Source organism: Lathamus discolor, chromosome W, assembly GCF_037157495.1.
Source record: "Lathamus discolor isolate bLatDis1 chromosome W, bLatDis1.hap1, whole genome shotgun sequence".
Classification (NCBI taxonomy): domain Eukaryota; kingdom Metazoa; phylum Chordata; class Aves; order Psittaciformes; family Psittacidae; genus Lathamus; species Lathamus discolor.
The window spans coordinates 19,760,565-19,780,865 of NC_088908.1; positions in this window are offsets into that span (position 1 = coordinate 19,760,565).

Below are 20,301 nucleotides of genomic sequence, written 5' to 3' on the forward strand. Positions count from 1 at the left end.
CCTAAAAGACCATTTCAATCCAAGAACTCCGTTGCCAGCACTCTGCTGAGCAGCAGAGTGAGCAGGAATGTCTGCAATCTGTAAGGCAGTGGAAGAGACAGGCCTGAAGGCTGCTCTTGTGCTTCTTCAACACACTGAGCTTTACAACTGTGACACACACACTGTTGTCACTCCTCATTGTAGCTCCTAAAAGTGCATTTGAATCCAGCGTTTCTGGTCTCCACTCTCGTTTCAAGAGCAGCAGAGGAAGGTGAGCACGAGCGCTTGGAATCCGCTCCCAGTTCCGAAGGGCAGGGAGGGAAAGTCCTTGCAGATCATCTTCAGCGCACAGTGAGCTTTGCAACTCTGAAACACACATTGCTGTCACTCCTCACTTCATCTCCTAATAATCCGTTTGAATCCATGGTCTCTCCCGCCCTCTCTCGTTTGAACAGCAGCAGTGACAGGTGAACACGATCTCTTGGCCTCTGCTCCCACAGCCAAAGAGCCCGGAGTGAAAGCTCCGGCAGGGCATCTTCAGCACGCAGTCAGCTTTGCAACTGTGACACATATATTGCTCTCGCTCCGCACTTTCCTACCTCAAAGTCCAATTGAATCCAAAATCTCTGTGCCCTTTCTCTGCTGGGCAGAAGCAGAGTAGAGCAGGAACCTTTAGCCAATGCTAAAAGAGCTGAAGAGACAGTCCAGAAAGTTCCCACTGATCATCTTCAGCGCACAGCGAGCTTTGCAACACTGCAACACACATTGCTGTCACTCCTCCCTTTTTGCCTGAAAGACCAGCTGAATCCACCATCTCTGTGCCCGCTCTCTGCTGAGCAGCAACAGAGAGAGTAGAGCAGGAATTTTTAGACCTGCCTAAAACAGCAGAAGAGCCTTGAAAAAAATCTCCTGCTTGATCATGTTTTGCACACAGTGAGCTTTAAACTGTGACACAAACATTGCTGTCACTCCTCACTTTATCTCCTAAAAGTGCATTTGAATCCAAAGTTTCTGGTGCGCTCTCTCGTTTCGAGAGGAGTTGTGACAGGGGAGGAGCAGCGCTTGGACTCTAATCCCACAGACGAAGGGCCAGCAGGGAAACTCCTGCAGGGCATCTTCAGCACACAGTGAGCTTTGCAATTCTGCAACACACATTGCTGTAACTCCTCCTTTTCCTGCCTGGAAGACCAATTGATTCCAACATCTCTGTGCCCACTCTCTGCTGAGCAGCAACAGAGAGCAGGAATGTTTAGACTGGGCTAAAACAGCAGAAGAGCCTTGCAAAAAAGCTCCTCCTGATCATGTTTAGCACACAGTGAGCTTTAAACTGTGACACAAACATTGCTGTCACTCTTCACTTTCTCCTAAAAGACCATTTCAATCCAAGAACTCCGTTGCCAGCACTCTGCTGAGCAGCAGAGTGAGCAGGAATGTCTGCAATCTGTAAGGCAGTGGAAGAGACAGGCCTGAAGGCTGCTCTTGTGCTTCTTCAACACACTGAGCTTTACAACTGTGACACACACACTGTTGTCACTCCTCATTGTAGCTCCTAAAAGTGCATTTGAATCCAGCGTTTCTGGTCTCCACTCTCGTTTCAAGAGCAGCAGAGGAAGGTGAGCACGAGCGCTTGGAATCCGCTCCCAGTTCCGAAGGGCAGGGAGGGAAAGTCCTTGCAGATCATCTTCAGCGCACAGTGAGCTTTGCAACTCTGAAACACACATTGCTGTCACTCCTCACTTCATCTCCTAATAATCCGTTTGAATCCATGGTCTCTCCCGCCCTCTCTCGTTTGAACAGCAGCAGTGACAGGTGAACACGATCTCTTGGCCTCTGCTCCCACAGCCAAAGAGCCCGGAGTGAAAGCTCCGGCAGGGCATCTTCAGCACGCAGTCAGCTTTGCAACTGTGACACATATATTGCTCTCGCTCCGCACTTTCCTACCTCAAAGTCCAATTGAATCGAAAATCTCTGTGCCCTTTCTCTGCTGGGCAGAAGCAGAGTAGAGCAGGAACCTTTAGCCAATGCTAAAAGAGCTGAAGAGACAGTCCAGAAAGTTCCCACTGATCATCTTCAGCGCACAGCGAGCTTTGCAACACTGCAACACACATTGCTGTCACTCCTCCCTTTTTGCCTGAAAGACCAGCTGAATCCACCATCTCTGTGCCCGCTCTCTGCTGAGCAGCAACAGAGAGAGTAGAGCAGGAATTTTTAGACCTGCCTAAAACAGCAGAAGAGCCTTGAAGAAAATCTCCTGCTTGATCATGTTTTGCACACAGTGAGCTTTAAACTGTGACACAAACATTGCTGTCACTCCTCACTTTATCTCCTAAAAGTGCATTTGAATCCAAAGTTTCTGGTGCGCTCTCTCGTTTCGAGAGGAGTTGTGACAGGGGAGGAGCAGCGCTTGAACTCTAATCCCACAGACGAAGGGCCAGCAGGGAAACTCCTGCAGGGCATCTTCAGCACACAGTGAGCTTTGCAATTCTGCAACACACATTGCTGTAACTCCTCCTTTTCCTGCCTGGAAGACCAATTGATTCCAACATCTCTGTGCCCACTCTCTGCTGAGCAGCAACAGAGAGCAGGAATGTTTAGACTGGGCTAAAACAGCAGAAGAGCCTTGCAAAAAAGCTCCTCCTGATCATGTTTAGCACACAGTGAGCTTTAAACTGTGACACAAACATTGCTGTCACTCTTCACTTTCTCCTAAAAGACCATTTCAATCCAAGAACTCCGTTGCCAGCACTCTGCTGAGCAGCAGAGTGAGCAGGAATGTCTGCAATCTGTAAGGCAGTGGAAGAGACAGGCCTGAAGGCTGCTCTTGTGCTTCTTCAACACACTGAGCTTTACAACTGTGACACACACACTGTTGTCACTCCTCATTGTAGCTCCTAAAAGTGCATTTGAATCCAGCGTTTCTGGTCTCCACTCTCGTTTCAAGAGCAGCAGAGGAAGGTGAGCACGAGCGCTTGGAATCCGCTCCCAGTTCCGAAGGGCAGGGAGGGAAAGTCCTTGCAGATCATCTTCAGCGCACAGTGAGCTTTGCAACTCTGAAACACACATTGCTGTCACTCCTCACTTCATCTCCTAATAATCCGTTTGAATCCATGGTCTCTCCCGCCCTCTCTCGTTTGAACAGCAGCAGTGACAGGTGAACACGATCTCTTGGCCTCTGCTCCCACAGCCAAAGAGCCCGGAGTGAAAGCTCCGGCAGGGCATCTTCAGCACGCAGTCAGCTTTGCAACTGTGACACATATATTGCTCTCGCTCCGCACTTTCCTACCTCAAAGTCCAATTGAATCGAAAATCTCTGTGCCCTTTCTCTGCTGGGCAGAAGCAGAGTAGAGCAGGAACCTTTAGCCAATGCTAAAAGAGCTGAAGAGACAGTCCAGAAAGTTCCCACTGATCATCTTCAGCGCACAGCGAGCTTTGCAACACTGCAACACACATTGCTGTCACTCCTCCCTTTTTGCCTGAAAGACCAGCTGAATCCACCATCTCTGTGCCCGCTCTCTGCTGAGCAGCAACAGAGAGAGTAGAGCAGGAATTTTTAGACCTGCCTAAAACAGCAGAAGAGCCTTGAAGAAAATCTCCTGCTTGATCATGTTTTGCACACAGTGAGCTTTAAACTGTGACACAAACATTGCTGTCACTCCTCACTTTATCTCCTAAAAGTGCATTTGAATCCAAAGTTTCTGGTGCGCTCTCTCGTTTCGAGAGGAGTTGTGACAGGGGAGGAGCAGCGCTTGAACTCTAATCCCACAGACGAAGGGCCAGCAGGGAAACTCCTGCAGGGCATCTTCAGCACACAGTGAGCTTTGCAATTCTGCAACACACATTGCTGTAACTCCTCCTTTTCCTGCCTGGAAGACCAATTGATTCCAACATCTCTGTGCCCACTCTCTGCTGAGCAGCAACAGAGAGCAGGAATGTTTAGACTGGGCTAAAACAGCAGAAGAGCCTTGCAAAAAAGCTCCTCCTGATCATGTTTAGCACACAGTGAGCTTTAAACTGTGACACAAACATTGCTGTCACTCTTCACTTTCTCCTAAAAGACCATTTCAATCCAAGAACTCCGTTGCCAGCACTCTGCTGAGCAGCAGAGTGAGCAGGAATGTCTGCAATCTGTAAGGCAGTGGAAGAGACAGGCCTGAAGGCTGCTCTTGTGCTTCTTCAACACACTGAGCTTTACAACTGTGACACACACACTGTTGTCACTCCTCATTGTAGCTCCTAAAAGTGCATTTGAATCCAGCGTTTCTGGTCTCCACTCTCGTTTCAAGAGCAGCAGAGGAAGGTGAGCACGAGCGCTTGGAATCCGCTCCCAGTTCCGAAGGGCAGGGAGGGAAAGTCCTTGCAGATCATCTTCAGCGCACAGTGAGCTTTGCAACTCTGAAACACACATTGCTGTCACTCCTCACTTCATCTCCTAATAATCCGTTTGAATCCATGGTCTCTCCCGCCCTCTCTCGTTTGAACAGCAGCAGTGACAGGTGAACACGATCTCTTGGCCTCTGCTCCCACAGCCGAAGAGCCCGGAGTGAAAGCTCCGGCAGGGCATCTTCAGCACGCAGTCAGCTTTGCAACTGTGACACATATATTGCTCTCGCTCCGCACTTTCCTACCTCAAAGTCCAATTGAATCCAAAATCTCTGTGCCCTTTCTCTGCTGGGCAGAAGCAGAGTAGAGCAGGAACCTTTAGCCAATGCTAAAAGAGCAGAAGAGACAGTCCAGAAAGTTCCCACTGATCATCTTCAGCGCACAGCGAGCTTTGCAACTCTGCAACACACATTGCTGTCACTCCTCCCTTTTTGCCTGAAAGACCAGCTGAATCCACCATCTCTGTGCCCGCTCTCTGCTGAGCAGCAACAGAGAGAGTAGAGCAGGAATTTTTAGACCTGCCTAAAACAGCAGAAGAGCCTTGAAAAAAATCTCCTGCTTGATCATGTTTTGCACACAGTGAGCTTTAAACTGTGACACAAACATTGCTGTCACTCCTCACTTTATCTCCTAAAAGTGCATTTGAATCCTAAGTTTCTGGTGCGCTCTCTCGTTTCGAGAGGAGTTGTGACAGGGGAGGAGCAGCGCTTGGACTCTAATCCCACAGACGAAGGGCCAGCAGGGAAACTCCTGCAGGGCATCTTCAGCACACAGTGAGCTTTGCAATTCTGCAACACACATTGCTGTAACTCCTCCTTTTCCTGCCTGGAAGACCAATTGATTCCAACATCTCTGTGCCCACTCTGCTGAGCAGCAACAGAGAGCAGGAATGTTTAGACTGGGCTAAAACAGCAGAAGAGCCTTGCAAAAAAGCTCCTCCTGATCATGTTTAGCACACAGTGAGCTTTAAACTGTGACACAAACATTGCTGTCACTCTTCACTTTCTCCTAAAAGACCATTTCAATCCAAGAACTCCGTTGCCAGCACTCTGCTGAGCAGCAGAGTGAGCAGGAATGTCTGCAATCTGTAAGGCAGTGGAAGAGACAGGCCTGAAGGCTGCTCTTGTGCTTCTTCAACACACTGAGCTTTACAACTGTGACACACACACTGTTGTCACTCCTCATTGTAGCTCCTAAAAGTGCATTTGAATCCAGCGTTTCTGGTCTCCACTCTCGTTTCAAGAGCAGCAGAGGAAGGTGAGCACGAGCGCTTGGAATCCGCTCCCAGTTCCGAAGGGCAGGGAGGGAAAGTCCTTGCAGATCATCTTCAGCGCACAGTGAGCTTTGCTACTCTGAAACACACATTGCTGTCACTCCTCACTTCATCTCCTAATAATCCGTTTGAATCCATGGTTTCTCCCGCCCTCTCTCGTTTGAACAGCAGCAGTGACAGGTGAACACGATCTCTTGGCCTCTGCTCCCACAGCCAAAGAGCCCGGAGTGAAAGCTCCGGCAGGGCATCTTCAGCACGCAGTCAGCTTTGCAACTGTGACACATATATTGCTCTCGCTCCGCACTTTCCTACCTCAAAGTCCAATTGAATCCAAAATCTCTGTGCCCTTTCTCTGCTGGGCAGAAGCAGAGTAGAGCAGGAACCTGTAGCCAATGCTAAAAGAGCAGAAGAGACAGTCCAGAAAGTTCCCACTGATCATCTTCAGCGCACAGCGAGCTTTGCAGCACTGCAACACACATTGCTGTCACTCCTCCCTTTTTGCCTGAAAGACCAGCTGAATCCACCATCTCTGTGCCCGCTCTCTGCTGAGCAGCAACAGAGAGAGTAGAGCAGGAATTTTTAGACCTGCCTAAAACAGCAGAAGAGCCTTGAAAAAAATCTCCTGCTTGATCATGTTTTGCACACAGTGAGCTTTAAACTGTGACACAAACATTGCTGTCACTCCTCACTTTATCTCCTAAAAGTGCATTTGAATCCAAAGTTTCTGGTGCGCTCTCTCGTTTCGAGAGGAGTTGTGACAGGGGAGGAGCAGCGCTTGGACTCTAATCCCACAGACGAAGGGCCAGCAGGGAAACTCCTGCAGGGCATCTTCAGCACACAGTGAGCTTTGCAATTCTGCAACACACATTGCTGTAACTCCTCCTTTTCCTGCCTGGAAGACCAATTGATTCCAACATCTCTGTGCCCACTCTCTGCTGAGCAGCAACAGAGAGCAGGAATGTTTAGACTGGGCTAAAACAGCAGAAGAGCCTTGCAAAAAAGCTCCTCCTGATCATGTTTAGCACACAGTGAGCTTTAAACTGTGACACAAACATTGCTGTCACTCTTCACTTTCTCCTAAAAGACCATTTCAATCCAAGAACTCCGTTGCCAGCACTCTGCTGAGCAGCAGAGTGAGCAGGAATGTCTGCAATCTGTAAGGCAGTGGAAGAGACAGGCCTGAAGGCTGCTCTTGTGCTTCTTCAACACACTGAGCTTTACAACTGTGACACACACACTGTTGTCACTCCTCATTGTAGCTCCTAAAAGTGCATTTGAATCCAGCGTTTCTGGTCTCCACTCTCGTTTCAAGAGCAGCAGAGGAAGGTGAGCACGAGCGCTTGGAATCCGCTCCCAGTTCCGAAGGGCAGGGAGGGAAAGTCCTTGCAGATCATCTTCAGCGCACAGTGAGCTTTGCAACTCTGAAACACACATTGCTGTCACTCCTCACTTCATCTCCTAATAATCCGTTTGAATCCATGGTTTCTCCCGCCCTCTCTCGTTTGAACAGCAGCAGTGACAGGTGAACACGATCTCTTGGCCTCTGCTCCCACAGCCAAAGAGCCCGGAGTGAAAGCTCCGGCAGGGCATCTTCAGCACGCAGTCAGCTTTGCAACTGTGACACATATATTGCTCTCGCTCCGCACTTTCCTACCTCAAAGTCCAATTGAATCCAAAATCTCTGTGCCCTTTCTCTGCTGGGCAGAAGCAGAGTAGAGCAGGAACCTTTAGCCAATGCTAAAAGAGCTGAAGAGACAGTCCAGAAAGTTCCCACTGATCATCTTCAGCGCACAGCGAGCTTTGCAACACTGCAACACACATTGCTGTCACTCCTCCCTTTTTGCCTGAAAGACCAGCTGAATCCACCATCTCTGTGCCCGCTCTCTGCTGAGCAGCAACAGAGAGAGTAGAGCAGGAATTTTTAGACCTGCCTAAAACAGCAGAAGAGCCTTGAAGAAAATCTCCTGCTTGATCATGTTTTGCACACAGTGAGCTTTAAACTGTGACACAAACATTGCTGTCACTCCTCACTTTATCTCCTAAAAGTGCATTTGAATCCAAAGTTTCTGGTGCGCTCTCTCTTTTCGAGAGGAGTTGTGACAGGGGAGGAGCAGCGCTTGGACTCTAATCCCACAGACGAAGGGCCAGCAGGGAAACTCCTGCAGGGCATCTTCAGCACACAGTGAGCTTTGCAATTCTGCAACACACATTGCTGTAACTCCTCCTTTTCCTGCCTGGAAGACCAATTGATTCCAACATCTCTGTGCCCACTCTCTGCTGAGCAGCAACAGAGAGCAGGAATGTTTAGACTGGGCTAAAACAGCAGAAGAGCCTTGCAAAAAAGCTCCTCCTGATCATGTTTAGCACACAGTGAGCTTTAAACTGTGACACAAACATTGCTGTCACTCTTCACTTTCTCCTAAAAGACCATTTCAATCCAAGAACTCCGTTGCCAGCACTCTGCTGAGCAGCAGAGTGAGCAGGAATGTCTGCAATCTGTAAGGCAGTGGAAGAGACAGGCCTGAAGGCTGCTCTTGTGCTTCTTCAACACACTGAGCTTTACAACTGTGACACACACACTGTTGTCACTCCTCATTGTAGCTCCTAAAAGTGCATTTGAATCCAGCGTTTCTGGTCTCCACTCTCGTTTCAAGAGCAGCAGAGGAAGGTGAGCACGAGCGCTTGGAATCCGCTCCCAGTTCCGAAGGGCAGGGAGGGAAAGTCCTTGCAGATCATCTTCAGCGCACAGTGAGCTTTGCTACTCTGAAACACACATTGCTGTCACTCCTCACTTCATCTCCTAATAATCCGTTTGAATCCATGGTTTCTCCCGCCCTCTCTCGTTTGAACAGCAGCAGTGACAGGTGAACACGATCTCTTGGCCTCTGCTCCCACAGCCAAAGAGCCCGGAGTGAAAGCTCCGGCAGGGCATCTTCAGCACGCAGTCAGCTTTGCAACTGTGACACATATATTGCTCTCGCTCCGCACTTTCCTACCTCAAAGTCCAATTGAATCCAAAATCTCTGTGCCCTTTCTCTGCTGGGCAGAAGCAGAGTAGAGCAGGAACCTTTAGCCAATGCTAAAAGAGCAGAAGAGACAGTCCAGAAAGTTCCCACTGATCATCTTCAGCGCACAGCGAGCTTTGCAGCACTGCAACACACATTGCTGTCACTCCTCCCTTTTTGCCTGAAAGACCAGCTGAATCCACCATCTCTGTGCCCGCTCTCTGCTGAGCAGCAACAGAGAGAGTAGAGCAGGAATTTTTAGACCTGCCTAAAACAGCAGAAGAGCCTTGAAAAAAATCTCCTGCTTGATCATGTTTTGCACACAGTGAGCTTTAAACTGTGACACAAACATTGCTGTCACTCCTCACTTTATCTCCTAAAAGTGCATTTGAATCCAAAGTTTCTGGTGCGCTCTCTCGTTTCGAGAGGAGTTGTGACAGGGGAGGAGCAGCGCTTGGACTCTAATCCCACAGACGAAGGGCCAGCAGGGAAACTCCTGCAGGGCATCTTCAGCACACAGTGAGCTTTGCAATTCTGCAACACACATTGCTGTAACTCCTCCTTTTCCTGCCTGGAAGACCAATTGATTCCAACATCTCTGTGCCCACTCTCTGCTGAGCAGCAACAGAGAGCAGGAATGTTTAGACTGGGCTAAAACAGCAGAAGAGCCTTGCAAAAAAGCTCCTCCTGATCATGTTTAGCACACAGTGAGCTTTAAACTGTGACACAAACATTGCTGTCACTCTTCACTTTCTCCTAAAAGACCATTTCAATCCAAGAACTCCGTTGCCAGCACTCTGCTGAGCAGCAGAGTGAGCAGGAATGTCTGCAATCTGTAAGGCAGTGGAAGAGACAGGCCTGAAGGCTGCTCTTGTGCTTCTTCAACACACTGAGCTTTACAACTGTGACACACACACTGTTGTCACTCCTCATTGTAGCTCCTAAAAGTGCATTTGAATCCAGCGTTTCTGGTCTCCACTCTCGTTTCAAGAGCAGCAGAGGAAGGTGAGCACGAGCGCTTGGAATCCGCTCCCAGTTCCGAAGGGCAGGGAGGGAAAGTCCTTGCAGATCATCTTCAGCGCACAGTGAGCTTTGCAACTCTGAAACACACATTGCTGTCACTCCTCACTTCATCTCCTAATAATCCGTTTGAATCCATGGTTTCTCCCGCCCTCTCTCGTTTGAACAGCAGCAGTGACAGGTGAACACGATTTCTTGGCCTCTGCTCCCACAGCCAAAGAGCCCGGAGTGAAAGCTCCGGCAGGGCATCTTCAGCACGCAGTCAGCTTTGCAACTGTGACACATATATTGCTCTCGCTCCGCACTTTCCTACCTCAAAGTCCAATTGAATCCAAAATCTCTGTGCCCTTTCTCTGCTGGGCAGAAGCAGAGTAGAGCAGGAACCTTTAGCCAATGCTAAAAGAGCTGAAGAGACAGTCCAGAAAGTTCCCACTGATCATCTTCAGCGCACAGCGAGCTTTGCAACACTGCAACACACATTGCTGTCACTCCTCCCTTTTTGCCTGAAAGACCAGCTGAATCCACCATCTCTGTGCCCGCTCTCTGCTGAGCAGCAACAGAGAGAGTAGAGCAGGAATTTTTAGACCTGCCTAAAACAGCAGAAGAGCCTTGAAGAAAATCTCCTGCTTGATCATGTTTTGCACACAGTGAGCTTTAAACTGTGACACAAACATTGCTGTCACTCCTCACTTTATCTCCTAAAAGTGCATTTGAATCCAAAGTTTCTGGTGCGCTCTCTCGTTTCGAGAGGAGTTGTGACAGGGGAGGAGCAGCGCTTGAACTCTAATCCCACAGACGAAGGGCCAGCAGGGAAACTCCTGCAGGGCATCTTCAGCACACAGTGAGCTTTGCAATTCTGCAACACACATTGCTGTAACTCCTCCTTTTCCTGCCTGGAAGACCAATTGATTCCAACATCTCTGTGCCCACTCTCTGCTGAGCAGCAACAGAGAGCAGGAATGTTTAGACTGGGCTAAAACAGCAGAAGAGCCTTGCAAAAAAGCTCCTCCTGATCATGTTTAGCACACAGTGAGCTTTAAACTGTGACACAAACATTGCTGTCACTCTTCACTTTCTCCTAAAAGACCATTTCAATCCAAGAACTCCGTTGCCAGCACTCTGCTGAGCAGCAGAGTGAGCAGGAATGTCTGCAATCTGTAAGGCAGTGGAAGAGACAGGCCTGAAGGCTGCTCTTGTGCTTCTTCAACACACTGAGCTTTACAACTGTGACACACACACTGTTGTCACTCCTCATTGTAGCTCCTAAAAGTGCATTTGAATCCAGCGTTTCTGGTCTCCACTCTCGTTTCAAGAGCAGCAGAGGAAGGTGAGCACGAGCGCTTGGAATCCGCTCCCAGTTCCGAAGGGCAGGGAGGGAAAGTCCTTGCAGATCATCTTCAGCGCACAGTGAGCTTTGCAACTCTGAAACACACATTGCTGTCACTCCTCACTTCATCTCCTAATAATCCGTTTGAATCCATGGTTTCTCCCGCCCTCTCTCGTTTGAACAGCAGCAGTGACAGGTGAACACGATTTCTTGGCCTCTGCTCCACAGCCAAAGAGCCCGGAGTGAAAGCTCCGGCAGGGCATCTTCAGCACGCAGTCAGCTTTGCAACTGTGACACATATATTGCTCTCGCTCCGCACTTTCCTACCTCAAAGTCCAATTGAATCCAAAATCTCTGTGCCCTTTCTCTGCTGGGCAGAAGCAGAGTAGAGCAGGAACCTTTAGCCAATGCTAAAAGAGCTGAAGAGACAGTCCAGAAAGTTCCCACTGATCATCTTCAGCGCACAGCGAGCTTTGCAACACTGCAACACACATTGCTGTCACTCCTCCCTTTTTGCCTGAAAGACCAGCTGAATCCACCATCTCTGTGCCCGCTCTCTGCTGAGCAGCAACAGAGAGAGTAGAGCAGGAATTTTTAGACCTGCCTAAAACAGCAGAAGAGCCTTGAAGAAAATCTCCTGCTTGATCATGTTTTGCACACAGTGAGCTTTAAACTGTGACACAAACATTGCTGTCACTCCTCACTTTATCTCCTAAAAGTGCATTTGAATCCAAAGTTTCTGGTGCGCTCTCTCGTTTCGAGAGGAGTTGTGACAGGGGAGGAGCAGCGCTTGAACTCTAATCCCACAGACGAAGGGCCAGCAGGGAAACTCCTGCAGGGCATCTTCAGCACACAGTGAGCTTTGCAATTCTGCAACACACATTGCTGTAACTCCTCCTTTTCCTGCCTGGAAGACCAATTGATTCCAACATCTCTGTGCCCACTCTCTGCTGAGCAGCAACAGAGAGCAGGAATGTTTAGACTGGGCTAAAACAGCAGAAGAGCCTTGCAAAAAAGCTCCTCCTGATCATGTTTAGCACACAGTGAGCTTTAAACTGTGACACAAACATTGCTGTCACTCTTCACTCTTTCTCCTAAAAGACCATTTCAATCCAAGAATTCCGTTGCCAGCACTCTGCTGAGCAGCAGAGTGAGCAGGAATGTCTGCAATCTGTAAGGCAGTGGAAGAGACAGGCCTGAAGGCTGCTCTTGTGCTTCTTCAACACACTGAGCTTTACAACTGTGACACACACACTGTTGTCACTCCTCATTGTAGCTCCTAAAAGTGCATTTGAATCCAGCGTTTCTGGTCTCCACTCTCGTTTCAAGAGCAGCAGAGGAAGGTGAGCACGAGCGCTTGGAATCCGCTCCCAGTTCCGAAGGGCAGGGAGGGAAAGTCCTTGCAGATCATCTTCAGCGCACAGTGAGCTTTGCAACTCTGAAACACACATTGCTGTCACTCCTCACTTCATCTCCTAATAATCCGTTTGAATCCATGGTTTCTCCCGCCCTCTCTCGTTTGAACAGCAGCAGTGACAGGTGAACACGATCTCTTGGCCTCTGCTCCCACAGCCGAAGAGCCCGGAGTGAAAGCTCCGGCAGGGCATCTTCAGCACGCAGTCAGCTTTGCAACTGTGACACATATATTGCTCTCGCTCCGCACTTTCCTACCTCAAAGTCCAATTGAATCCAAAATCTCTGTGCCCTTTCTCTGCTGGGCAGAAGCAGAGTAGAGCAGGAACCTTTAGCCAATGCTAAAAGAGCTGAAGAGACAGTCCAGAATGTTCCCACTGATCATCTTCAGCGCACAGCGAGCTTTGCAACACTGCAACACACATTGCTGTCACTCCTCCCTTTTTGCCTGAAAGACCAGCTGAATCCACCATCTCTGTGCCCGCTCTCTGCTGAGCAGCAACAGAGAGAGTAGAGCAGGAATTTTTAGACCTGCCTAAAACAGCAGAAGAGCCTTGAAAAAAATCTCCTGCTTGATCATGTTTTGCACACAGTGAGCTTTAAACTGTGACACAAACATTGCTGTCACTCCTCACTTTATCTCCTAAAAGTGCATTTGAATCCAAAGTTTCTGGTGCGCTCTCTCGTTTGGAGAGGAGTTGTGACAGGGGAGGAGCAGCGCTTGGACTCTAATCCCACAGACGAAGGGCCAGCAGGGAAACTCCTGCAGGGCATCTTCAGCACACAGTGAGCTTTGCAATTCTGCAACACACATTGCTGTAACTCCTCCTTTTCCTGCCTGGAAGACCAATTGATTCCAACATCTCTGTGCCCACTCTCTGCTGAGCAGCAACAGAGAGCAGGAATGTTTAGACTGGGCTAAAACAGCAGAAGAGCCTTGCAAAAAAGCTCCTCCTGATCATGTTTAGCACACAGTGAGCTTTAAACTGTGACACAAACATTGCTGTCACTCTTCACTTTCTCCTAAAAGACCATTTCAATCCAAGAACTCCGTTGCCAGCACTCTGCTGAGCAGCAGAGTGAGCAGGAATGTCTGCAATCTGTAAGGCAGTGGAAGAGACAGGCCTGAAGGCTGCTCTTGTGCTTCTTCAACACACTGAGCTTTACAACTGTGACACACACACTGTTGTCACTCCTCATTGTAGCTCCTAAAAGTGCATTTGAATCCAGCGTTTCTGGTCTCCACTCTCGTTTCAAGAGCAGCAGAGGAAGGTGAGCACGAGCGCTTGGAATCCGCTCCCAGTTCCGAAGGGCAGGGAGGGAAAGTCCTTGCAGATCATCTTCAGCGCACAGTGAGCTTTGCTACTCTGAAACACACATTGCTGTCACTCCTCACTTCATCTCCTAATAATCCGTTTGAATCCATGGTTTCTCCCGCCCTCTCTCGTTTGAACAGCAGCAGTGACAGGTGAACACGATCTCTTGGCCTCTGCTCCCACAGCCAAAGAGCCCGGAGTGAAAGCTCCGGCAGGGCATCTTCAGCACGCAGTCAGCTTTGCAACTGTGACACATATATTGCTCTCGCTCCGCACTTTCCTACCTCAAAGTCCAATTGAATCCAAAATCTCTGTGCCCTTTCTCTGCTGGGCAGAAGCAGAGTAGAGCAGGAACCTTTAGCCAATGCTAAAAGAGCAGAAGAGACAGTCCAGAAAGTTCCCACTGATCATCTTCAGCGCACAGCGAGCTTTGCAGCACTGCAACACACATTGCTGTCACTCCTCCCTTTTTGCCTGAAAGACCAGCTGAATCCACCATCTCTGTGCCCGCTCTCTGCTGAGCAGCAACAGAGAGAGTAGAGCAGGAATTTTTAGACCTGCCTAAAACAGCAGAAGAGCCTTGAAAAAAATCTCCTGCTTGATCATGTTTTGCACACAGTGAGCTTTAAACTGTGACACAAACATTGCTGTCACTCCTCACTTTATCTCCTAAAAGTGCATTTGAATCCAAAGTTTCTGGTGCGCTCTCTCGTTTCGAGAGGAGTTGTGACAGGGGAGGAGCAGCGCTTGGACTCTAATCCCACAGACGAAGGGCCAGCAGGGAAACTCCTGCAGGGCATCTTCAGCACGCAGTGAGCTTTGCAATTCTGCAACACACATTGCTGTAACTCCTCCTTTTCCTGCCTGGAAGACCAATTGATTCCAACATCTCTGTGCCCACTCTCTGCTGAGCAGCAACAGAGAGCAGGAATGTTTAGACTGGGCTAAAACAGCAGAAGAGCCTTGCAAAAAAGCTCCTCCTGATCATGTTTAGCACACAGTGAGCTTTAAACTGTGACACAAACATTGCTGTCACTCTTCACTTTCTCCTAAAAGACCATTTCAATCCAAGAACTCCGTTGCCAGCACTCTGCTGAGCAGCAGAGTGAGCAGGAATGTCTGCAATCTGTAAGGCAGTGGAAGAGACAGGCCTGAAGGCTGCTCTTGTGCTTCTTCAACACACTGAGCTTTACAACTGTGACACACACACTGTTGTCACTCCTCATTGTAGCTCCTAAAAGTGCATTTGAATCCAGCGTTTCTGGTCTCCACTCTCGTTTCAAGAGCAGCAGAGGAAGGTGAGCACGAGCGCTTGGAATCCGCTCCCAGTTCCGAAGGGCAGGGAGGGAAAGTCCTTGCAGATCATCTTCAGCGCACAGTGAGCTTTGCTACTCTGAAACACACATTGCTGTCACTCCTCACTTCATCTCCTAATAATCCGTTTGAATCCATGGTTTCTCCCGCCCTCTCTCGTTTGAACAGCAGCAGTGACAGGTGAACACGATCTCTTGGCCTCTGCTCCCACAGCCAAAGAGCCCGGAGTGAAAGCTCCGGCAGGGCATCTTCAGCACGCAGTCAGCTTTGCAACTGTGACACATATATTGCTCTCGCTCCGCACTTTCCTACCTCAAAGTCCAATTGAATCCAAAATCTCTGTGCCCTTTCTCTGCTGGGCAGAAGCAGAGTAGAGCAGGAACCTTTAGCCAATGCTAAAAGAGCAGAAGAGACAGTCCAGAAAGTTCCCACTGATCATCTTCAGCGCACAGCGAGCTTTGCAGCACTGCAACACACATTGCTGTCACTCCTCCCTTTTTGCCTGAAAGACCAGCTGAATCCACCATCTCTGTGCCCGCTCTCTGCTGAGCAGCAACAGAGAGAGTAGAGCAGGAATTTTTAGACCTGCCTAAAACAGCAGAAGAGCCTTGAAAAAAATCTCCTGCTTGATCATGTTTTGCACACAGTGAGCTTTAAACTGTGACACAAACATTGCTGTCACTCCTCACTTTATCTCCTAAAAGTGCATTTGAATCCAAAGTTTCTGGTGCGCTCTCTCGTTTCGAGAGGAGTTGTGACAGGGGAGGAGCAGCGCTTGGACTCTAATCCCACAGACGAAGGGCCAGCAGGGAAACTCCTGCAGGGCATCTTCAGCACACAGTGAGCTTTGCAATTCTGCAACACACATTGCTGTAACTCCTCCTTTTCCTGCCTGGAAGACCAATTGATTCCAACATCTCTGTGCCCACTCTCTGCTGAGCAGCAACAGAGAGCAGGAATGTTTAGACTGGGCTAAAACAGCAGAAGAGCCTTGCAAAAAAGCTCCTCCTGATCATGTTTAGCACACAGTGAGCTTTAAACTGTGACACAAACATTGCTGTCACTCTTCACTTTCTCCTAAAAGACCATTTCAATCCAAGAACTCCGTTGCCAGCACTCTGCTGAGCAGCAGAGTGAGCAGGAATGTCTGCAATCTGTAAGGCAGTGGAAGAGACAGGCCTGAAGGCTGCTCTTGTGCTTCTTCAACACACTGAGCTTTACAACTGTGACACACACACTGTTGTCACTCCTCATTGTAGCTCCTAAAAGTGCATTTGAATCCAGCGTTTCTGGTCTCCACTCTCGTTTCAAGAGCAGCAGAGGAAGGTGAGCACGAGCGCTTGGAATCCGCTCCCAGTTCCGAAGGGCAGGGAGGGAAAGTCCTTGCAGATCATCTTCAGCGCACAGTGAGCTTTGCAACTCTGAAACACACATTGCTGTCACTCCTCACTTCATCTCCTAATAATCCGTTTGAATCCATGGTTTCTCCCGCCCTCTCTCGTTTGAACAGCAGCAGTGACAGGTGAACACGATCTCTTGGCCTCTGCTCCCACAGCCAAAGAGCCCGGAGTGAAAGCTCCGGCAGGGCATCTTCAGCACGCAGTCAGCTTTGCAACTGTGACACATATATTGCTCTCGCTCCGCACTTTCCTACCTCAAAGTCCAATTGAATCCAAAATCTCTGTGCCCTTTCTCTGCTGGGCAGAAGCAGAGTAGAGCAGGAACCTTTAGCCAATGCTAAAAGAGCTGAAGAGACAGTCCAGAAAGTTCCCACTGATCATCTTCAGCGCACAGCGAGCTTTGCAACACTGCAACACACATTGCTGTCACTCCTCCCTTTTTGCCTGAAAGACCAGCTGAATCCACCATCTCTGTGCCCGCTCTCTGCTGAGCAGCAACAGAGAGAGTAGAGCAGGAATTTTTAGACCTGCCTAAAACAGCAGAAGTGCCTTGAAGAAAATCTCCTGCTTGATCATGTTTTGCACACAGTGAGCTTTAAACTGTGACACAAACATTGCTGTCACTCCTCACTTTATCTCCTAAAAGTGCATTTGAATCCTAAGTTTCTGGTGCGCTCTCTCGTTTCGAGAGGAGTTGTGACAGGGGAGGAGCAGCGCTTGGACTCTAATCCCACAGACGAAGGGCCAGCAGGGAAACTCCTGCAGGGCATCTTCAGCACACAGTGAGCTTTGCAATTCTGCAACACACATTGCTGTAACTCCTCCTTTTCCTGCCTGGAAGACCAATTGATTCCAACATCTCTGTGCCCACTCTCTGCTGAGCAGCAACAGAGAGCAGGAATGTTTAGACTGGGCTAAAACAGCAGAAGAGCCTTGCAAAAAAGCTCCTCCTGATCATGTTTAGCACACAGTGAGCTTTAAACTGTGACACAAACATTGCTGTCACTCTTCACTCTTTCTCCTAAAAGACCATTTCACAGAATCACAGAATCACAGAATCCCAAGGGTTGGAAGGGACCTAAAAAGATCATCTAGTCCAACCCCCCTGCAAGAGCAGGGTAACCTACAGTACATCACACAGGAACTTGTCCAGGCGGGCCTTGAATATCTCCAGTGTAGGAGACTCCACAACCCCCCTGGGCAGCCTGTTCCAGTGCTCTGTCACTCTTACAGTAAAGAAGTTCTTCCTGATGTTAACGTGGAACTTCCTATGCTCCAGTTTACACCCATTGCCCCTTGTCCTATCACTGGATATCACTGAAAAAAGCCTAGTTCCATCATCCTGACACCTACCCTTCACATATTTGTAAACATTGATGAGGTCACCCCTCAGTCTCCTCTTTTGCAAGCTAAAGAGACCCAGCTCCCTCAGCCTCTCCTCATAAGGGAGATGTTCCACTCCCTTAATCATCTTTGTGGCTCTGCGCTGGACTCCTTCAAGCAATTCCCTGTCCTTCTTGAACAGAGGGGCCCAGAACTGGACGCAATATTCCAGATGCGGCTCCGTTGCCAGCACTCTGCTGAGCAGCAGAGTGAGCAGGAATGTCTGCAATCTGTAAGGCAGTGGAAGAGACAGGCCTGAAGGCTGCTCTTGTGCTTCTTCAACACACTGAGCTTTACAACTGTGACACACACACTGTTGTCACTCCTCATTGTAGCTCCTAAAAGTGCATTTGAATCCAGCGTTTCTGGTCTCCACTCTCGTTTCAAGAGCAGCAGAGGAAGGTGAGCACGAGCGCTTGGAATCCGCTCCCAGTTCCGAAGGGCAGGGAGGGAAAGTCCTTGCAGATCATCTTCAGCGCACAGTGAGCTTTGCAACTCTGAAACACACATTGCTGTCACTCCTCACTTCATCTCCTAATAATCCGTTTGAATCCATGGTTTCTCCCGCCCTCTCTCGTTTGAACAGCAGCAGTGACAGGTGAACACGATCTCTTGGCCTCTGCTCCCACAGCCAAAGAGCCCGGAGTGAAAGCTCCGGCAGGGCATCTTCAGCACGCAGTCAGCTTTGCAACTGTGACACATATATTGCTCTCGCTCCGCACTTTCCTACCTCAAAGTCCAATTGAATCCAAAATCTCTGTGCCCTTTCTCTGCTGGGCAGAAGCAGAGTAGAGCAGGAACCTTTAGCCAATGCTAAAAGAGCAGAAGAGACAGTCCAGAAAGTTCCCACTGATCATCTTCAGCGCACAGCGAGCTTTGCAGCACTGCAACACACATTGCTGTCACTCCTCCCTTTTTGCCTGAAAGACCAGCTGAATCCACCATCTCTGTGCCCGCTCTCTGCTGAGCAGCAACAGAGAGAGTAGAGCAGGAATTTTTAGACCTGCCTAAAACAGCAGAAGAGCCTTGAAAAAAATCTCCTGCTTGATCATGTTTTGCACACAGTGAGCTTTAAACTGTGACACAAACATTGCTGTCACTCCTCACTTTATCTCCTAAAAGTGCATTTGAATCCAAAGTTTCTGGTGCGCTCTCTCGTTTCGAGAGGAGTTGTGACAGGGGAGGAGCAGCGCTTGGACTCTAATCCCACAGACGAAGGGCCAGCAGGGAAACTCCTGCAGGGCATCTTCAGCACACAGTGAGCTTTGCAATTCTGCAACACACATTGCTGTAACTCCTCCTTTTCCTGCCTGGAAGACCAATTGATTCCAACATCTCTGTGCCCACTCTCTGCTGAGCAGCAACAGAGAGCAGGAATGTTTAGACTGGGCTAAAACAGCAGAAGAGCCTTGCAAAAAAGCTCCTCCTGATCATGTTTAGCACACAGTGAGCTTTAAACTGTGACACAAACATTGCTGTCACTCTTCACTCTTTCTCCTAAAAGACCATTTCACAGAATCACAGAATCACAGAATCCCAAGGGTTGGAAGGGACCTAAAAAGATCATCTAGTCCAACCCCCCTGCAAGAGCAGGGTAACCTACAGTACATCACACAGGAACTTGTCCAGGCGGGCCTTGAATATCTCCAGTGTAGGAGACTCCACAACCCCCCTGGGCAGCCTGTTCCAGTGCTCTGTCACTCTTACAGTAAAGAAGTTCTTCCTGATGTTAACGTGGAACTTCCTATGCTCCAGTTTACACCCATTGCCCCTTGTCCTATCACTGGATATCACTGAAAAAAGCCTAGTTCCATCATCCTGACACCTACCCTTCACATATTTGTAAACATTGATGAGGTCACCCCTCAGTCTCCTCTTTTGCAAGCTAAAGAGACCCAGCTCCCTCAGCCTCTCCTCATAAGGGAGATGTTCCACTCCCTTAATAATCTTTGTGGCTCTGCGCTGGACTCCTTCAAGCAATTCCCTGTCCTTCTTGAACAGAGGGGCCCAGAACTGGACGCAATATTCCAGATGCGGCTCCGTTGCCAGCACTCTGCTGAGCAGCAGAGTGAGCAGGAATGTCTGCAATCTGTAAGGCAGTGGAAGAGACAGGCCTGAAGGCTGCTCTTGTGCTTCTTCAACACACTGAGCTTTACAACTGTGACACACACACTGTTGTCACTCCTCATTGTAGCTCCTAAAAGTGCATTTGAATCCAGCGTTTCTGGTCTCCACTCTCGTTTCAAGAGCAGCAGAGGAAGGTGAGCACGAGCGCTTGGAATCCGCTCCCAGTTCCGAAGGGCAGGGAGGGAAAGTCCTTGCAGATCATCTTCAGCGCACAGTGAGCTTTGCAACTCTGAAACACACATTGCTGTCACTCCTCACTTCATCTCCTAATAATCCGTTTGAATCCATGGTTTCTCCCGCCCTCTCTCGTTTGAACAGCAGCAGTGACAGGTGAACACGATCTCTTGGCCTCTGCTCCCACAGC